The following is a 19,036-nucleotide window of genomic DNA, read 5'->3' as shown; positions in this document are numbered from 1 at the left end:
TGAAGAAGGAATCATGGGAGAATGGCACACTCTACATATATCCATACATCCTGGTGAAATTTATGATGACAAGGATTAGAAAGACCTTGAAGATTCCAGAGTAAAAGAAAAATAGATTGCTTAAAAAAGGAATAAAGGTCCACTCCTGCTGGCCATTCTCATCTGCACTGGCTCCAAAGTTGTGAAGAAACAGGACTTTGAAACTCGAATTCCATATCCAGATAACATATAGTTCCATTGTGAGGAGAAAATACATGTGTTTATCTATTTTGGGGGATTTGAAGAGTATATCACAGCTGTTCCCTCTGGGAAAAATATAATTGTGGGGTAGCATCCAGTAGAATGAGAGAAAAAGACAGGGTGGCATTGGGGCACAAGAAATAAGGGTGAGCAAACAGACAAAACGTAAGTTATGTCCAAATAATTACTGAGAAAATGAGATTTAATGCCATTGTTAGAAAATAATTCCCCAAATAGATGGGACATAATGTTCCAAAGTAACTGGCATAATGTGAAAGAAAATTAATAACATTCTGGAACTAAAATTCTGAATGACTGCAATAAAATCGTGCCAAATGTCTTGTCACATTCAAGTGGTAATTGATGGATACTGATTAACTCTTAGAGTTCATAGAAATGTGTGTGTTAATATTTTATTGATTAGGACTCTTTGGGTTGCATGGAACAGAAACCCAACTCAACCCAGCTTAAAAACCATGAATATATTGTGAGGACTCTGGGATGTCTCATAGGACCCAAGGAGAAGACGCAGTTTGGAGCTCAGAACAGAAGGAACTGGAAATTCAAATGTGTGTCTCCACCCTTCACATCTTCTCACCTCTGCACCAGCACCCTTCCCTCTGCACCAGCAGCCTTCCCTCTGCACCAGCAGCCTTCCCTCTGCACGAGCATCCTTCCCTCTGTACCAGCGTCCTTCCCTGTGCATCAGCATCCTTCCCTCTGTACCAGCATCCTTCCTTCTGAGCAGCTGGGCTCCTCAGCTGCTCAGACCCACGAGGGCAGAACATAGCACTGACGGCACCCGCACTTTGCATCTTCCTCCATAGGCACTCCACGAAATGTCAAGTTCATTTTCTCAGTTCCAGCTCCCAGACCTCTCGGGAAGACTCTCATTGGCAGAGCTCAGGTCAAGCGCCCACTCCATAATCAACCAGCTGGGGCCCCAGGGCAAGACCAGGTGCTTCCAGGGCTGATCCATAGGCACAAAGAGGTCAAGGAGGGGATTCGCATCCTAGAAGAGGGGTGGTGCTAGGGCATGCAAGCCCACTAGCGACCACCACCGTCCACCCCTGGGCTGCCTGGCACAAGTCTCTTCACCCTCACACTGCCGCCCTTCACTCCCGTGAAAGCTCCACCCACTAGGACGCTGGTTGGAAATCAGGTCCAGGAATTTGGGGCATTCAGGTTCCGGGGCAGGTGCTGGGAGGGGCCTCGAGTGCCACCTGGCATCCAGCTCCTTGGGCCAGAGCCAGAAGGAGCATCAAGCAGCCCCAGCTGGGGACCAGGGTGCAGCAGTGAGCAAAACAGCCATTCCCACGTCTCCAGGTCCACAGGAGAGAGACACGCCCAGCTCAGACTTGTCAATAATCACGTGGCTTTAAATTAATGCCCCAGACCCTCGGGCACCCAAGTCGACGTGGACACACGCATATTTGAAAACCTTGGCCTTTACACCAGCAGTGCACAGTGTGTCTCCCACGTGGAAGGATGTCTCCTCACTGCTCTTTTGGGAACTCCTGAAGACGTCCCTGGAGGGGAGGGAATAGAGTCAGGCTCTGTTTGGAGGCTGTGGTGATTCTTATCTGACCCCTTTGCACCTGCTGTTCCCTCCGCTTGGGACGTCCCTTCCCAGGGTCACCCCTGTGGCTCCTAGACTTTGGTTACCTGCTGTTGCATAAACAAACCTTAAACTTGGTGACTTAAAGCAATGAACCATTTTATTGTCTCAGTTCTCCTGTTAGTGGGCTCTGAGGGCAGTCACCCCGGGGGGAGGGGCCTGGAGACCACCACCGGAACTGGCAGGTGTGGAAGGGGAAGGGGGTGGCCCGGGGGCATGGCCACTATCCCCAAATGGGACATCCACCCCAGGCTCTCAGGCAGCCCAGCCTCCCCACCCCAGAACCTTCCCCCCCAGTTCTGATGTCTACCTCTTGTCCCTCTGTCCCCCTGCTTTGTGACTCCCTGCCACCTTCCCCCCCGCCCTCATACTCCAGAGAGTTCCAGAACACACAGGGGGGCCACTGTAACCCTCTCCCTGCATGAACTGAACATGTGAGGACCATTTCAGCAGGCGAGACTGTGCAGGATGAATCCGGCAGAGAGGGTCCCTGCCGCCCCCAGACCCCGCCCCCAGAGCCCAGCAGCACCCAGAGCGGCGCCCCCCGGTACCCCTGGCCCCTCCACAGACACCCCCTCTCCAGGAGGAAAAATCCATCGCCTTGAACATCTCACCCTGAGGATGCCAGGCAGCCAGGCCATCGGCAGAGGGAGGGCTAGAGCAGGAGCAGCGTCTGATTCATTTAATGGGGCATCCAGGGGAAAATATCTCGGAGATGGAGCGAGCAGGCATTTGAAAAGCACAGCGATAAATACATTAAATCATGCAGAGCAAATAGAAGTGGCGGCCTTGCTGATAAATACTTAAGCTCTGATACTTTCAAGAGGAAGTGGCCGGGCCCAAAACAGACTGGAGCGAAGGCTGAAGGAGAGATGGGGCTGCAGGCTGCTGAGGGCTCTGGATCCACCCGCTCTGTTCGTTTTCCTCGATGGGTGGGATCATCCTCCTCCAGGGAGACTTCATGGCCTTTTGTTTCTAAGACAATTTGACAGTTATGAGCTGCCGGTTTATTATCAGGCTGCTGTCTGCTTTTCCTGTGCCATGGGGACACCCACCTGGGGATGAATCTATCTGGAGGGTGAAGACAGGGGCCAGAAGCTCAGACCCCCCAGCCAGGAGAGCCTGGTGCCCCCTACCCATTGGCCACCAGCCCCCTTGTTTCCTCTGGTTTCCGGAGCTTCCCAGTGGAGACGACTCAGTGCTGATTCTCATTCCCATCTTCGGGAGGGTAACACTGAGGCCCAGCCAGGCTGGGCAAGGTGACTACGGCCTGACAGACCTGGGACGGTTTCCCTTCCGAGGAAGCCTGTGCCCTGGGAGGGCAGCACCCACCGTGGGTCCGTCTCAGATGCCTTCTGCAGAGGCGACCCACCAGCCCCCCGGGCAGTGGAGGGCAGACCTGTGTCCCGAGGAAGGCCAGGAGTGGGAGGGACCGGGCATAGAATTAAGACGTCAATAATGAAAGATGGGGGGACTTCCCTGGCGGCCCAGTGGTTAGGACTCTGCGCGTCCACTTCAGGGGGCACAGGTTCGATACCTGGTCAGGGAACTAAGATCCTGCAAGCTGCGCATCACGACCAATAAATAAATAAGTAAAAATAATGAAAAATGGGATTGATCACGAGTTGGTTTCAAGTAAGGAATAGGACAGACCTGGGTTCCAGTGCCAGCGCCACTGCCACCGGCTGTGTGACAGGGTTAGGGGCGGTTTCTCAACCTCTCTGTGCCTCCATTGCTTCAGCCAGAAAAGACAATAATGAAAGTATCTGCTCCCTTGGGGGGCCGTTGGGAAGATTAAACCAGGAAATGGAGTTTAGCCCAGTGCCTGGCACATCGTAAATGCTTAACAAGAATTCTCAGCTCTTGTTATTTATATTCATCATCCCCTGCTTGCAGCAAATTATCCCCAAATTTAGCACCTTAAGACATAACACACTATTCACACCAGCTAAGACATGGAAGCAACCTAACTGTCCGTCGACAGAGGAGTGGATAAAGAAGCTGTGGCACATATATACAATGGAATACTACTCAGCCATAAAAAAGAATGAAATAATGCCATTTGCAGCAACATGGATGGACCTAGAGATTGAGTGAAGTAAGTCAGACACAGCAAGACAAATATCATGATATTGTTTATGTGTGGAATCTAAAAAAAAAAAGGGTACAAATGAACTTATTTACAAAACAGAAGTTGAGTCACAGATGTAGAAAACTAACTTATGGTCACCAGGGGATAAGGTGTGAAGAGAGGAATAAATTGGGAGATTGGGACTGACATATACACACTATTATATGTAAAATAGATAACTAATAAGGACCTACTGTATAGCACAGGGAACTCTGCTCAGTACTCTGTAAATGGGAAAAGAAGCTAAAAAAAAAAAAAAAAAAAGAGTGGCTTTAGAAAGACATAACAGATGTTTATCATTTCACTGTGTCTGTGGGTCAGGAGCAGCTTGGCCAGGCGGTTCTGGCTTTGGGTGTCCCGGGTGGGAAGCTGCTGTCGAGATGCGGGTCGGGGATGCTAACCCCCAAAGGCCCCCATGGGGCTGGGGATCTGCTTCCAAGAGGGCTGTTGGTGGGAGGCCTGAGTCCCTCACCACGTGGGCCCCTCCAGGGGGAGCTGACTTCCCCCGAGGGAGTGACCCAGAGCGAGGATGGGGGAAGCAAACCTCAGAGGTCACCGCCGTCTCTCTGTCGTGTCCCACTCCTCAAAAGGAAGTCTCCAAGTCCAGCCACACTCGAGGGAGGAGATTAGTCTCCATCTTTCAAAGGCGAGAGATCTAAGAACTTGGTGGACGTATTTTAAAGCCACCGTGTTATCACCAGAAGAATAAGACCAGATCTCGAGGGAAGGGGGGCAAGGAAATTGTCTAGAAAGGCCCGTGAAAAGAACTAGAAAGTAACTAAAAGCAAGTTGCAACATTCTTGACTTTCTGGCCAAGAGCAAGGCTCCCACCACCCTGCTGACCCGGGTCTCCCCGTGGAGGTGGTGGGGGGCACCCCACCAGGTCACCCTGGACCCTCGGGCCAGGCTGCCCCACCCAGGGATTGAGCGTCTGGGGAGGAACCGGCGGCCAGGCCTCATTGTGGCTTGTCCCTCCCTGTCACCATGCCCCTGAACTCGGACACCACGGGGACACCTGCCCTGGCTGAGAAGGGGTCCCACACGGGCACCCAGGCTCCAGAGACGCCTCTGCCACTGCCCTGAGGGCCCCGTCCTGGGGGGTGGGGGGCAGGGCCACTGTGCCTTCCAGGAGGATCCCTCGGGCGTCGGGGGGGGGGGGCGGGCAGCCCCAGGAGGGAGGGTGGGAGGCTGCTCTGGGGGAAGAAGGGGGGGCGGGGAGGGGGGACCAGGGCAGGGAAGGCCTAACGGGGGTGGGGAGGCTTCAGGAGAAAGGGGAGGGGAGGGTCCTGCCCCAGGGTCCGGCCCACCGTCCACCCTTCCCCGGGCCTGGACACACTCACCGCCTGGGTCCCTCCATCCGCCTCCCCTAACTGGGGCGGGGAACTTGGGTGTCCCCAGTAAACCAAGAGCGGGAGCTGCCTCTCATTCCTCCCCCGCTGCCCAGGCCAGGCAGGGTCTCTGTTCCAGGTGCCACCCCTGCCCCAGGGCGTGCACAGGACTGCGCCGGAGGGAAGCAGGGAAGACATTTACAGGGTTCAGTCATGTCGGGTAAGCTTTCCTGGTGTGAACTGACTCCAGATGGCCCATGTCACACGTCACAGGTGCAGGTCTGGAGGGGAGGAGAGGCCCCAGAAGCGGTGACAGGGCTGCACTTTGAAGTGCTACAGCGCAGGTGGGTTACGGATGGAATATGCTGTGTGATATTTAAAGTATGTTAAGTCAACGAAACGGACAAAAGGTTTAAAAAGACTCCTGAGAAAAGGAGAACCACAGGTTGAAAAGAAAGTAATTGTAGCAAAACAAGGAGGAAGAGGAGGAGGGAGAGAGGAGGGGGAGGGGAGGGGAGGATGAGAGGGAGGGGAGAGGGAGAGGGAAAGGAGGGGGAGGGAGAGGGAAAGGAGGGGGAGGGAGGGGGAAAGGAGGGGGGAGAGGAGGGGAGAGGGAGGGTGAAGGGGAGGGGAGGGGGAGGGGAGGATGAGAGGGAGGGGAAAGGAGGGGGAGGGAGGGGAGGGAGGGGGAGGGGGAGGGAGGGGAGGGGAGGATGAGAGGGGGAGAGGGAGGGGAGAGGGAAGAGGAGGCAGCCTGTCCCGTCAGCCCTGGGTGGCAGCTCCTCTGTGGCCCCAGGGAGACCTAATCAGAGGTGACAAGGAGTCAGCAGAGGTGGGGGGGAGGATTTTGAACACTGGATTTGCTTCCCCTGTAGTGAACCTGACCCTTGGCCTGTGGGTATGTTGTGTCCTAATGAAGGTGGGTTGCCACCAGATTGACACATTTAAACCAGAAAACAAAGGAAACAATTTCTACAATTTCTCCACAATGTTTAAAGTCATGCAGTACACATTCTCCCACATGGTAAAAGTTTACAAAACGTCATGATCAGTATCCTGAAGCCCCTTTTGAGGTTTACTTGGCAAAAGACACTAGCCCGTACCTGAGGAAAAGCCCCGTCCCTCCCGTGGAGGAGCTCGGGGCCCAGCGCAGTTGGTCGTGTGGGAAAGTTGGTTTCCATAGTGACAAGAAGCCAGCTTTGGGCTGCTCACCAAAGGACAGATGGGCAGAAAGGATATATTCTCAAAGTAAAGGTTTGTTTGTTTGTTTAAAAAAAACAATGTTTTGTCAAGAAAATGCTCAGGGAGAGGGGCCCTCCCTCCCCCTCCCTCTCCCCCTCCTCCCCCCCTCCCCCTCTTCCTCCTTGTTTTTCTACAATTACTTTCTTTCCAACCTGTGGTTTTCCTTCCTGACGGGAAGGCTGTTGGACAGGATTTCAAGAAGGACTCGGGGACTGGGTGACGGTCCCTGTCACCCCTACAAGCATCCTCTGCTCCATGCATCCATCGCCTCCAAGTTGAAGGCGGAACTCAGACAGCAGGCAAAACGAAACAAAATCAGTGGAACCTTCCAATACTTCGTACTTAGATCAGTAGTGAGCCTAAAATATTCCGCACACACAGAGGCCTCCCAGCTGGTGGTCAGATCAGCCCGTAGAGATGCGGCCCCTCGGCTTCTCCCAGGGGAACTGGGCTGCCAACTTCCCGCCCCGCTACCTGCCACCCAGCAGGTATGTAAAGGGATCATGAATCACTCAGGTAAGGGTGACAATTTCGACAATGACAGAGAGAGAGGTACCAGTCTTCTGAGCTAAGGACATATTTTGAAAATGGTTTTGGCCTTTGGGAAACGTTTGCATTGTTGTGTGTTTATCTGTTTATAAAATTTATACCTGCCCACTTAAAACACTCTGGAAAATACTGTCTAATCAGTGGAAAAATCTTTATGTGAAAACTTTCAGTGTGTTTGAGCATATTTGTGTGCACGTGTGGTGTGTGTGTGCGTGTGTGTGTGTGTAGCCCACAAGAACAAGCACAGACATCTCAGGGAAGATGGAAAGTGTACCAGCCACATTCCAGTGAAGATCTCACCTACGTGGTGGGGTCCATGGTGAGCACGGCCAGCGAGGTTCACCTCCTCTGGTCCCACGGCCCTTTGTGAGACTTTATCATCATTGATGTTGTGAAAACAAAGCACAGAAGTAACCAAACTTAGAACCAGACCTTCACCTCGCAGTATCACAAAATTCTCAGCCAAGATTCCCCCCCAAATAGAGAAGTACAGTCAGATTACACTCATAAAAGAATATGTTTAATAATATTTTAGTGAAAATAAAATGTTTTCAGTTCTGTTGATAGAATGAAATTTTAACGTTACTTTAGCAATATGTTACTTCATCTTGATTTCAATGTTTCTCACTTCCATTAGAAAGATCTCAGAATGCACTTACGCGTGTGTAGTTTATAAGTGAATAATTACACTTCTGTTGGTGCATTGACTCAGGTATGTTTTTTGACGAGAAGGGGGACCAGATTTCGGAGGCCACAGGTGTGTGGGGCAGGGGGGCGACAGTGTACGCTCTGGGCCCAGGTGATCTAGTTCAAGTCTGATGCCCCTGTGCCTCTCTGGGCCTTTATTTCCTCATCTGGGAGGTGGGGATGCTACCAGGCCAGCCTCAGAGACAGGATGAGATGGGACGGTTAGAAAACTGTCCTCAGCCCAGGACCCGGGAGAAGTCTCTGCAGCCCTGTTGACAGTGCAAAGTGGATCTTAGTATTTCTTTGTTAACAGTCTAAAAGCTGCTAGCCCTGCAAACTTGTGTGTACCAAGCCTTTAGAGGTATTAAGGCCTGTTTTGGGTCTATATATTTTGGTTCGTTGATGTTACCGTTGTCTTTTTGTTAGTCCAGTATCTTCATGAATGTTGCTTTAAATAAATATTTCAGTAGCTGGTGGGGAAAGTTATTACCTATTCCCTTCTTTTCCAAATTTCCTTTACAATGATCTCCTGAGAGTATGTCAGGATTTCCTTTAGAACAATGTTGCTGAGTTTTGTTGTTGTTGTTGTTGTTTTCTTTGTGGCAGGTGGGTCTCTCACTGTCGTGGCCTCTCCCGTTATGGAGCACAGGCTCCGGACCCGCAGGCTCAGCGGCCATGGCTCACGGGCCCAGCCGCTCCATGGCATGTGGGGTCTTCCCCGACCGGGGCACGAACCCGCGTCCCCTGCATCGGCAGGCGGACTCTCAACCACTGCGCCACCAGGGAAGCCCTTTGTTGTTGTTTTTTAATTAGGACTTCAGTTGGGCTTGGGCCAAATATTTGAAATATTTTGGGAAAATAGACATATTTACAATGTTCAGATTTTCTGGCAACATGGCATGCCCTTCCATATACTGATGGAATTATTTTCTCAGTAGAACTTACAGTTTTCTTTTCACACAACTGCTGAATATTTTCTATTGCAGCTGTTTCTAGGTGTTACTTTTTAAAAAAAATCTGTTGCTATTTTGAGTGGAATCTTTTTTTCCCCATTATGGACACTAACTGGTCATTGCTACTCTGTAGGAAAATGAGAGATTTTAAAATATTCATTTCGGGACTTCCCTAGCGGTCCAGTGGTTAAGACTCTAAGCCTCCACTGCAGGGGGTATGGGTTTGATCCCTGGTCGGGGAACTAAGATCCTGCATGCTACACAGTGCGGCCAAAAAATAGAAATAAAAAAAAATTCATTTAGAATCTGGCCAGTTTGCTAAACTGTCATTAATTGTAGGTTGTTTATGCTTCTCTTGGGTTTTCTGGGTATCCTTGGTAAAACTTGAAACAGTTACTGCTTCCTTTCTAGTCATTATACCTATTAGGTCTGTTTTATGCTTTGAAGCATCCGCTAAAACTTCAGAAAATGGCAAAATAATAGTGCGAACGTAGCTTCCTTGGTTTGCACCTGTCATTAATGGGAATGCCTCTGGCACATCCCTGTGAGGCATCCTGTGGAACCCTGGTCCCTCTGGAGAGGCCCTGGTTTTCCAAGAGACTTCATAGGCTTTGAACGACTGCCTTCCGGGACATCTGTGGCCCCTTCCCCTGCAGGGGAAGGCAGAAGTGCCTCCTTATTGGACCATCCATGTGACTGGTGTGTGTTCTGATAGGCTCCTACTCTGAAAGCATCCTGACTTGAGCTGAACCCCCTGCGTTTGGGCCATTTGTCAGCATCAGTAGTCGTTTTGTTCAGTTGGCTGAGGTTTCTTCCCTTGCACTGGGGGTGGGTGGGTGGGTCTCAGGTGAGTCCCACCCCGGCTCACCTCACCTTCTCAGGAGCTCTTGTTGATTATTCTTTTTATATATATATAGAAATTTATTTGTTTTATTTTTGGCAGCATTGGGTCTTCGTTGCTGCACGCGGGCTTTCTCTAGTTGCGGCGAGTGGGGGCTACTCTTCACTGTGGGCTTCTCACTGCGATGGCTTCTCCTGTTGCGGAGCACGGGCTCTAGGCGCATGGGCTTCAGTAGTTGTGGCTAGCGGGCTCTAGAGTGCAGGCTCAGTAGTTGCGGTGCGCGAGCTTAGTTGCTCCGTGGCATGGGGGATCTTCCGGGACCAGGGCTCGAACCCATGTCCTCTGCATTGGTAGGCGGATTCTTAACCACTGTGCCACCAGGGAAGCCCCTGTTGATTATTCTTTCTCTCTTCTTAATCTTTGACCTCCTACACTGTGACCAGCCCACCCCTCCCCTCACTTCTTAACCCTCTGTACCAGGTCCCAACACAACCATTGCTCAGAAGTCACCGGTGACCTCAGGACCCCAAAGCCCATGGGCATCCTCAGCCCTCCTCTTAGTTAAGATGTAATATCAGGTGCCATCAGATAACAGGACCTCTTCCCCTGCCCTGACCCTCTCTTCCTGTGTCCTGCTCTCGTATCTCCATCAATCACCTGGCAGCCCTCTTGTGGCATCTGTGCAGGTGCATCTCCCTCTACTTGGACATTCGTTTTGGAGTCTCTCAAACCCCTCCTCCCCAGATCAGGTGTCTGCTCCTCAGGCAGCTCATGCTGGCCCTCAGCAGAGTCGGGAGTCCCCAGCACCTGCCCAGGTGTGCAGTGCTGCGCTTACACGTGCAGGTCTCTGCTCCCCACTGTGTCCTGGGGACAAAGCCGGTCACATAGCAAACCTCGCCCTTTCTCCAATGAGGAAAGGGACTTGGCACCTCCAGTAATAAGTGAGATTGGCCTGTGGTTCCCTTGCTCTCCTGCTGTTTAAGGTTAAATGTTGTTACAACACAAACCAGGGCACTTTTTTGTAGTGGTCGGAAGCTATTTATCTGGCACTGGAGGGAATCTGTTATTTGAAACCATCTGAATCTGGAATGATTTGGAGGTTTTTATATTAAATTTTTACATTTCCTTGCATTGTTATTCTTTGTTGCATTAGTCTAGACTTTTCATAATTTCTATTTTCCTAGGAAAATGTCCCATTTCATGGGAATCTTAAAATATCTTAACATAAAAGTATACACAGTAGGCCCTCTGTGTCCACAGGTTCAGCAAATGTGGTTTCAACCAACTTTGGATTGAAAATATTTGGGAAAAAAAATTCCAGAAAGTTCCAAAAAGCATAACTTGGATTTGCTGCAGCCATCAACTATTTACATAGCATTTACTTGTATCAGGTAATATAAGTAATCTAGAGATGATTTAAGCCATAAGAAGGATGTGTGTCAGTTATGTGCAAATACTACACTGTATATAAGGGACTCGAGTGTTTGCAGGTTCTGGTATCTGTGGGGGTCTTGGAACCAAACCCCCATGGATACCAAGGGGGGACTGTATAGTATTCTTGTAATTTATACATTTTTGTTTTTCTTTCTTACTTTTAGAATTACATTTTCCAGAGATTTATGTATTTTCTCACACAAGACAAAACAGCAGAAGTCATCATAGTAATTTATCAGTACTTTTTCCTGCTTTTCTAATTCAGTAATCTTTGCTTTCTTCATCCTTGGTTTTCTTGGATTTGTCTTATTTTCTCTCTAATTTCCAATTACGTGGATGTCCCTTAATTCGCTTACCAGTCAGTCCTGGGTGAGGACGTTTAGGTTATTTCCAGTCTTCCACAATTTCAAACAATGAAATGTGTGCTACTTGAATCTCACACACGAGAGCATATTTACAGTAGAATTGCCATTAATAAGCTGTATACATTTCTAATTTTAATAGATTAATTTTTTCTCCAGAGAATTTGTGCCCATTTACATTTCCATCAGCAGTATGTTTGCTTCATTTTGGTTAGCAACACATTTAACACATACTCTGTACCAGGCCCTTGACAAATTTTAACTCAATCCTCAGAACAACCCCACTTTACAGATGAGGAAATTGAGGCTTAGTGAGATTAAGTAACGTTTTCAAGTGTATTAAAAACAAGTGAAAACTCAGTGAAGAAAGTGAAAAAGTGAAAGTGAAACTCAGACCTAGACATTCTGGCCCCAAAGTTCATGCTCTTAATCAGCACACTGAGCTGCTTAGTTTCTCACACCCTTTTCATCACAGAGTTGACAAATGTTTTGATCTTTGCAAATATGGTAGGTAAAAATCTCATTTTTAGTTTTATTTTGCAATTCCTTACTATGAGTAAGGTTGAGCATTTCTTCAAATGTTTAAGAAGCATGTGTTTTCCCCTTTTTGTGAACCGTTTGTCATTAACTCGTCGATTTTTTCATTTGGGCTGTTGACCTTCTTATTGATTTATAGAAGCTCTTTACATTTTAAAGTAGCTAGTTCCTTCTATGATATAAAATGCATATATCTTTTTACTCTTTTACATGTCTTTTAATTTTCTTTATATAGTTTTTACAGCGTATAATTTACAAGTTTTATGTAGTCAAAAATTTCAAGTTTTTCTGCTGTGTGTTTACATATGCCTGTTTTAACAAACTCAGAAGGCATGACCAATCTGAGATTTAAATAGTTCTCTTATGTTTTCTTCGAGTACTTTTATAGTTCTGTTTTTCACATTAAATCTTTGATTTATCTGGAAATTATTTTCCTGTAAGATGTAAGGTAGGGAGTCAACTTTTTTCCCAGACATGAGTTGTTTTGTAATTCATCTTCTCTTTTAATTAGATTTCCACCTTTATCATATAGTCAGTTCCCACATGTATTTGAGATTTCCTTTTCCCCCTGTTGATCTGTGTATGAATGCAGCTGCACCACAATTTAAAAAGTATTATAATTTCAATGTATCTTACTATCTAGTCACTCAGTCCTCTTTTTTTTTTTTAATTTTTTTTTTTTTTTTTTTTGGTGGTACGCGGGCCTCTCACTGTTGTGGCCTCTCCCGTTGTGGAGCACAGGCTCCAGACGCACAGGCTCAGCGGCCATGGCTCACAGGCCCAGCCGCTCCGCGGCATGTGGGATCCTCCCGGACGGGAGCACGAACCCGTGTCCCCTGCATCGGCAGGCGGACCCCCAACCACTGCGCCACCAGGGAAGCCCTCAGTCCTCTTTTTCATGAGAACTTTGGGATCAGTTTATCTAGTTCCTCAAAACACCCCAGTTGATATTTTTCATGAGGTTAATTGACATGATATCTAGACTTCATATCCAAAAACATGGTTTGCACATATGTATTTTTAAGTTGTCTTTTATATTTAGTTCTATTAAAATTTTTTCTTTTTTAAATAGAGCTTGCACATTTCTTAGGTTTATTTCTAGGTACTTTAATCTTCTTTTCATTACAGCTTCCAATGAATTGTGCTGTAATACATAAAAACTATTGACTTCTATATACAAATTTTATGTCAACATCTGTGGTAAATTCTATTGCTATTTGTAATAGTTTTTCAGTTTATTTTCTTGGAATTTCCAGATATATAATCCTATCATCTGCAAACAATAATAATTTTATCTCTTCTCTGTTTTTATATATCGTATTTCTTTCTCTTGTTTGTGTTGGCAAGTATCTCTAAGATAATATTCAGTAACAGTGGCAATAATAGATATCTTTCTCTTGTCTTAACTTTAATGGGAGGATGTTTATAAGTATTTTCCTATTAAACATAATGCTGACCTTGGAGATGAGATAAATATATTTTGTCACATTAAGTATCAATCAAGTCACTTTTGAGAAGTTTTAAAAGTAAAATAAAGATGTTGAGTTTTATCAGTGCTTTTCCAGCATAGAGATGATCATATGATTTGTGTTTGATCTGGTAATATGATGAATTATATTAATAAACTTGCCTATATTGAAACATGCATTTATGGAGGGAGGTGAATTGTGTTTCTCTCTATTTTACCTTGAATTACCTAAAGGTTTTTCTTTATCAATGTTGATGCTTTGTTGTTTGGTGCATGGTATTCACAGATGCTAGGTCTTCATTGTAGATGGCATCTGTTATCATTGTAATGGGCTCTGTTTTACTTCCCTTTCATGCTTTTTGTCTTGAATTCAATCTTATCTGATATTAAGATTTTAAGATTCAGAACCCTGTTTTATTTTTTCTTCATGTTAATCCCCACCCCCAACCTTTCTGAATCACTTTAAGTGTGTTTTTTTGTACATAGCAGCGTAGATATGGATTTTTTTGTGACCTAATCTTAGAGTCATTTTGTTTTCTTTTTATCAGTGAAAAGCACACCCTTTGAGACAAGCCATCAGGATTAGCAAAGTGTTCCTTGCATCACCCCCCATCACTGCCTGGCACAGTTTCCCAGGGGTGACCACACATGGAGTTTCCAAACAATATCTTTTTAGTCATTTTCTTTTATTATGTAAGTTTAGCTAATATAAATTTCAATATATAGATATATTGATAAAATAGTTTTCTTTTAATTCTGTCATGATTTTTAAATTATGCTTTCTGTTTAAACCTTAGATATCTTTTTCTTTTCTTTTTTTTTTGGCTGCATTGGGTTTTCATTGCTGTACGTGGGCTTTCTCTAGTTGTGGCGAGCAGGGGCTGCTCTTTATTACAGTGCACAGGCTTCTCAATGTGGTGGCTTCTCTTGTTGCAGAGCATGGGCTCTAGGCACGCAGACTTCAATAGTTGTGGCATGCAGACTCAGTAGTTGTGGCACGTGGGCTCTAGAGTGCAGGCTCAGTAGTCGTGGCACACAGGCTTAGTTGCTCCGTGGCATGTGGGATCTTCCCATACCAGGGCTTGAACCCGTGTCCCCTGCATTGGCAGGTGGATTCTTAACCACTGCACCACCAGAAAAGTCCCAAACCTTAAATATCTTGTACTATATAGTCTATGTTACCATATTTTTTTCTGTGTCCCTATTACTTTTGATAATTTAGTATGTGTATGTTTTGTCTGATTGGTTACATTTCTTTTTTATTGAGGTAAAATTGACATAACATAGAATGAACCATTAATCGTTTTTAAGTGTATAATTCAGTGATAGTTATGATTTTTAACTGTGCATTTATAGACTATTCATAATCATTCTCCATTTGCTTTACATCAGCAGTTCCTTTACACTCTTAAAAACCATCAAGGACCCCAAAGAGCTTTTGTTTATGTGGGTAATATCTATCGATACCATATTAAAAACAAAAAACTGGAAAATTTGAAAATATGAATTATTTCACTTAAAAATCACAATGATAAACACATTGCATGTTAACATAAATAACATTATTTTAATGAAGTACAACTATATTTCTAAAATAAAGAAAAATTAGTAAGAAGAATGGCATTATTTTACATTTTTGTAAATCTCTTTAGTGTTTGACTTAGGAAGACAGATGGATTCTCACATCTGCTTCTGCATTCAGTCTGTGATAATAGATTGTTTGCTTTGCATTTTGAAGAAAACCTGGCTTAACACAGTTATGTAATTGGAAAAGGGAGGGATATTTTAACAGTCTTTTCAGATAATTGTGGGTATTCTTCTTTGGCAAGTGGTGGTTCTTTAAAGGTTAGTTGTATTGTGGAATCTGAAACCATATCAGTGACCTTTTTGTACTCTGTTACATTAAACCCTACTTGTCTATTTTGCATTTTGACTGGATCATTTAGCCCTTTATGATTTTGTAACATCATGCACTGTGTCATTTGGAAAATGACCTGAGTTATGCAAATATTCCAAATGTTGACACATTACATTATACATTATCAAAAAAGCACATTTGTTAAACCTAACCTAGAAGGTGAAAGACTTGCACACTGAAAACTACAAAACACTGCTGAAAGAAATTAAAGAAGACGCATTTATAAATGGAAAGAGAGCCATGTTCATGGATTAGAAGACTGTATTGTTCAGATGTCAATACTACCTAAAGCAATCTACAAATTCAACACAATCCCTATCAAAATCCCAATGACCTTTTTTTGTAGAAGTAGAAAAAAATCTTACAATTCATATGGAATCTAAATCCAAATAGCCAAAAATAATTTTGAAAAAAAAGAACAAAGTTGGAGGACTCACACTTCCTGATTTCCAAACATATTACAATGCTACAGTAATCGAAACAGTGTGGTACTGGCATAATGACAGACAAATAGACCAATGTAAAAGAACAGAGAGTCTGGAAATAAACCCTTGTGTATATGGTCAAGTGATCTTCAACAAGGGTGGCAAGACCACTCAAGTGGGAAAAGAAAGTCTCTTCAACAAATGATGCTGAGAAAACTGAATGCCCACATGCAAAAGGAAGAAGATAGACCTTTATCTTACAGCAAGCACAAAAATTAACTCAGAATGGATTAAAGACCTAGACATATGACCTACAACTACAAAATTCCTAGAAGAAGACACAGGGGAAAAGCTGTATGACATGGAACTTGGCAATGATTTCTTGGAGACGATGTCAAAAGCACAGGCAACAAAAGCAAAACTAGACAAATGGAACTATATCGAACAAACACTTTTGTACATCAAAGGACAAAATCAACAAAGTAAAAAAGGAGCCTATGGAATGAGAGAAAATAGTTGCAAATCTATATCTGATAAGGGGTTAATATCTGGAATATATAAACAACTCCTACAACTCAACAACAACAAAAATCAAATCATCCAGTTTTAAAAATAGGCAGAGGACTTGCATAAACATTTCTACAAAGATGATATACAAATGTCAACAGGCATATGAAAACATGCACAATATCGTTAATCATCAGACAAATGCAAAGCAAAACCACAGTGAGATACCAGCTCACACCCATTAGGATGGCTACTATTAAAAAAACTACAACAACAGCAGGAAAAAAAGTATTGGTGGGAATGCAGAGAAATTAGAACCCTTGTGTACTATTGGTGGTACTGTAAAATGGTGAACTCACTATGGAAAACAGTATGGAGTTCCTAAAAAACATTAAAAATAGAACTATCATACGATCCAGCAATTCCATTTCTGGGTATATGCCCAAAAAAGTTGTAAGCAGGCTTCAAAGAGATATTTGCACACCCATGTTCATAGCAGCACTAATCACAATAGCCAAGAGGTGGAAGCAACCTAAATTTCCACTGATGGATGAATGGATAAACAAAGTGTGGTCTACACATATGGTGGAGTATTTTCATCCCCCCAAATGAAGGAAATTCTGTCACATATTTCAACATGGATGAATCTTGAAGACATCATGCTAAGTGAAATAAGCCAGTCACAAAAAGACACATACTATATGATTCCACTAATATGAAATATTGACAGCAGTCAAATTCACAGAAACAAAATAGAATAGTTGTTATCAGGGGCTGGGTGGGGGAAGGGGAGATGTTATTTAATTGGTATAGAAGTTTCAGATTTGCAAGACGGGAAATTTCTGGAGATCTATTTCAGAATAATATGTCTGTGTTTATTGCCATTGTAGTGTACACTTAAAATTTGTTAAGATGGTAAACTTTATGTTATGAGTTTTTCTTACCTCAATAAAAATAATCAAATTTGTTAATATCACCACTAATCTCATCAGAAACATCTTTAAAAGTATTAAGAAGCTATGATTTCATGATGTGGGTCACAAGTTTTCCAACATTATAATTTTCACACACACAAAATTTTATCATTGGCAGCAACTACTGTCAGTTGTTTTCCTTGAATGACAGGCTTCCTTCATTTTTGAACAAAGAAAACATCTGCCAACCACCCATATGTGGATACCCATATTTTGTCAGTGTCGTCTTAAGTAAACATTGCATTCCATGAAAAAGGAGCTAGTGCAGCTCATACCTCACATGTTTGTGCAGGAGCTTTTCCTGAAGGTGACAGCAGTGCTCAGTACACAGCTGAGCTGCTTTCTGAATACTTCCCGTTTTGTCAAGACCATCTCCAATCGTTTGGGCCGCTGTAACAAAATGCCCTAGATGGGTGGCTTATAAACAACAGGAATTTATTTCTCACCATCTGGAGACTGAAGGTTTGAGATCAGGGCACTAACTGGGTTGTGTTCGTTGGTGAATGCTCTCCGCCTTGTTCATAGACGGCATCTTCTCACTGTATCCTCGCGGGTGGGAGGGGCGAGGGAGCTCTGGGGGTTTCTCTTTTATAAGGACACTAATCTCATTCATAAGGGCTCCACCCTCATGACCTAAACGCATCCCAAAGATCCCCACCTCCTAATACTATCACTTTGGGGGATTAGGATTTCAACATATGCATATTGGGGAAAAACAAACATTCAGACCATAGCACATAGAAGGTTAAGAATATGTGCATTCAAGCATTGGAACCTAATAAAATTAAAATTTTTTTTGCTTCTCTTCAAGGACCTTTTTTCCCCTGCAAACACATGGCAGTAAATAATAAAATCGCTGCTGGTACAGTTGGTGTCAGTGCCTCAACTGTGCTGAGGGTCACGCCAGCCTTGCCTGCCACTGATTTTGCACCATCAGTGCAAATGTCAACCCAGTTGTTCCAGAATAAATGATGAGCTTCACAAAGTTCTTCTGCAGTGTGAAGATTTCCTCCCACTCGTGTTTGGTGCTGAGAAGACCCAGAAGAGAAGATCTTAGGTGTAAGGTGCTGCTGACATGGGACCAATGCACGTGGATAGCATACCTGTGTCCGTGGATATCTGTGTATGCAGGGCAGAGTTCACCTCTGCTGATGAACTGTTAACTCAGTCTCCATGTGTGCAGTTAAATATTTACACGACGACTTACTGTGGTGCTGGGCAGAGGAGGGCTGACTTTCTGCCCAGTGCTGCCAACTCTGCATGGCGCTATTAGTCTCCCCGTGATGCCCGTGTCTCCAGCTAGTGAAACGGTAGCTCCATAAGATGCCTCACTGGCTTCTTAATTTTATTTTGAGAAATTGTAACGCACAATTTTGGCTTTTAAAGCTCTCATCACACTTATGTTTAAAACATTCCATCCCTTTTTTCTTTACACTATGAACGCCTGGCCTCAAGATGATGCTGCAGCTTTGCCAATACCATAATACCACGTGAAAGTGTTCTGTTGCATAAGACACAGTAAACATTTATAAAGAAGAGGAAATAGCTTTCACCAAGTTTTTGTTTCTTACTTATCCTTTCACCCAGTTTCCTCTCATTCATCATTTTCAGAATTTTTCAACATGGATAGTAAAAATGGGGTCTGAGAAAGTGAATCCCCTCCTCTTCCTTAAGCCAAAAATTCATCATTAAATATATGAAAAACTTATTATAAATAAATTTTAATTTTAAAATAGAATATTATTAAATTCTAAAGAAGGCAATTTTGAAAAAAATTTTAAATTTGGAAAATTTTCCAAAAAATTAAAATATTTTTGTAAAA

This window comes from Mesoplodon densirostris, chromosome 11 (assembly GCF_025265405.1).
Source record: "Mesoplodon densirostris isolate mMesDen1 chromosome 11, mMesDen1 primary haplotype, whole genome shotgun sequence".
Classification (NCBI taxonomy): Eukaryota; Metazoa; Chordata; class Mammalia; order Artiodactyla; family Ziphiidae; genus Mesoplodon; species Mesoplodon densirostris.
The sequence above is the reverse complement of the archived record's forward strand: the minus strand, read 5'-3'. Positions refer to the sequence as shown.